Source organism: Chrysochloris asiatica, unplaced genomic scaffold (genome assembly GCF_000296735.1).
Source record: "Chrysochloris asiatica unplaced genomic scaffold, ChrAsi1.0 scaffold00044, whole genome shotgun sequence".
Taxonomy (NCBI): domain Eukaryota; kingdom Metazoa; phylum Chordata; class Mammalia; order Afrosoricida; family Chrysochloridae; genus Chrysochloris; species Chrysochloris asiatica.
In genome coordinates, this window is record NW_006408562.1 from 6,135,292 (window position 1) to 6,137,844 (window position 2,553).

Consider the following 2,553-nt stretch of genomic DNA (forward strand, 5'->3'; position numbering starts at 1 on the left):
AAGTTGTTGTTGTTGCTAAGTGCTGTTGAGTCAGTTTCAACTCGTAGCGACCCTTACATGGTTTCTGAGGAGCAGCTGGCATGTTTGAACTGCCAACCTTGTGGTTTGCAATCCAGTGCTTATCCTACAACACCACGCCAGAAATAGTTACATTATATTACTTTTTAAAGTCTAGGTTTCAACAATAATAACAAAAAAATGAGGATGCAAACAAAGAAACAAGTATGGCCCATACACAGGAAAAATGAGCCAATAGAAACATCTCTGAGGAAGACCAGACTTTATAATTACTAGACAACAACATTAAATCAACTATTTTGAATATTCAAACAACTAAAGGAAACCGTATATAACGGACAGTCTAAAAAGGATACCTCACCAAATAGGAAGAATTATGAATGACACAGAAAATACATTTCTGAAAAGGCATTCAAATAGAAATTCTGGAGTGGAAAACTACAGTACCTAAAATTAAAATATCAGTAGAGGGTCCAACAGCAGATTTGAGCAGGCAGGAGAAATGATCCACAAGCTTGAATACTGATTAACCAAGATTAGCCATTCTGTTGAACAGAAAGATCCAAATAAAATGAAGTCTTTGAGTACTGTCCTGCCATGCCGGCTGGCAGCGGTGACCCGCGGGCCGGATACATAGAGAAGGACGCCTCGCAGTTGATCTTTCCCGAAGAGTTTGAAACAGCTGAGACACTTCTAAATTCAGAAGTTCATGTGCCTCCAGAGCATCGAAAGCAGCAGAATGAGAGTGCAAGTGCAGAGAATGAACAGGAACTTTCAGAAGTCTTCATGAAAACTTTAACTTACACCTCCCGCTTCAAAAACAGAGACCATTGCCAGTGTCCGTGGCTTGTTGCTCCAGAAAAAGCGTCATAAGGTTGAGTTGGCCTGTTTGGCAAATCTTTGCCCTGAGACTGCTGAGGAGTTCAAGGCTCTGATCCCAAGCCTGGAGGGGAGATTTGAAGATGAGGAGCTATAGCAAATTCTTGATGATATCCAGACAAAACAAAGCTTTCAGTATTAATCTCTGAACATCCTTTGTGGTACCACACCTGACACCATCTTCCCGGAGCCTGGGATGTCCTACACAGAAATTCTACTTCAGAAAACAGTTGGCCATCCATTGGACAGGACAATGCAACTTAGCTTTGGGTTAGGTTCTCATTTCAAACTCCACTGTTAGACTATAGTAACTTCAGGAGCTTTGCAATGGCCTCCTGGGCTTGCTAAATCTCTAGCCTCTGAGAAAGGGGAGGTGTGAGGTAAGGTGATTTGCAAATAAACTGTTTCATCCTACCTCATCACATAGTATTTGGTCCCTATCTTATTTTTCATTTTTAATAATTCATGTTTTAATTTCATTGTGTTTGTATTTTTTGGAAGCCACAAAAGATCACGGAAAGTAGCTCACCACAGAAAACAGTTGCAACCAAGGTTATCTGAGCAAAGTGTGGGGCCCATAACTGTCAGGTAGTCAGATTCCTTTGCCATTTTCCTGCACTGTTGCAGAATGTGGATTTGGAATATGTCATCAAGAACTTACTTTGTCACCCCAATGAAGACTTTTCTTTCATAGGCCAGACTTGAAAGTCTCAACACATTGAAGCCTGCTGGTGTGGGTCATCCATCCCTCACCTCTGGCCTTGCTAGGTAGCAACAGGAGATATGCATAATTTAGGAAGAGAAAGTTTGCTACTTCCTGAGCCGTTGCAGTGAAGAACACGATCTAAGCCTGCTTAGGAGAAAGTCTTTAAAAGCGGTTTAAGATTTAGCTATGTCCATTAGCCAAGGAAAAGACTGGGAAAGGAACAAAGTTGATTTAAAAAGGCAAGAGTGTTACCAGCTGCTAGATAAGTAAAAAATAAAATATTCTTATTTTCATAAGAAAAATAAATAAAATGAAGTCTTTAACAACTTCAATCGTTCCTTCATTTATCATGATGCTGTTTATTAATCCAGAGTTGAGGATTCCTGTTCTCTTTACATTGAGGTATAATCCATACTGAAGGCTGTAGTATTTGATCTTCATTAATAAGTATTTTAAGTCCTCTTAGCTTCCAGCAAGTAAGATTATGTCATCTGCATAATCAGGTTGCTAGTGAGTCTTCCTCCAATCCTTATGCCATATTCTTCTTCATATAATCCATCTTGCCAGATTGTTTGCTCAGCATATAATTGAATAGGTATGGTGAAAGGATACAACCCTTTTCTGATGTTAAACTATTCAGTTTTAAAATCATCCCCTGTTCTGTTCAAATGACTGTGCTTTGGGTTAATGTGCTAGACTGCAAAGTCTGTTTGAACAGCAACATCGGAAGTTCAAGCTCACCAGCCACTCCTCAGAAGCCCTATACAGGGTTGCTATGGGTCAGAACTGAGTAGGCACTTAACAACAACACCACCAAGGATTAAGGATGCCTTGCCTTAATATACGGTGTGATCCAAGTCAACACCCTTAGTTTTCTTGGAAGTATAGTCTGCATCCAATATATAGGAATGCTCTGGGCCTTTCATCTGCTCCATCATCAGCTGACCTCC

At 40.2% G+C, this 2,553-nt stretch overlaps 1 pseudogene; it reads left to right on the forward strand.

Annotated features, from left to right (window-relative positions):
• Positions 1–615: 615 nt before the first annotated feature.
• LOC102841326 lies at positions 616–1,039 on the forward strand (annotated as a pseudogene).
• The last annotated feature ends 1,514 nt before the right edge of the window (positions 1,040–2,553 follow it).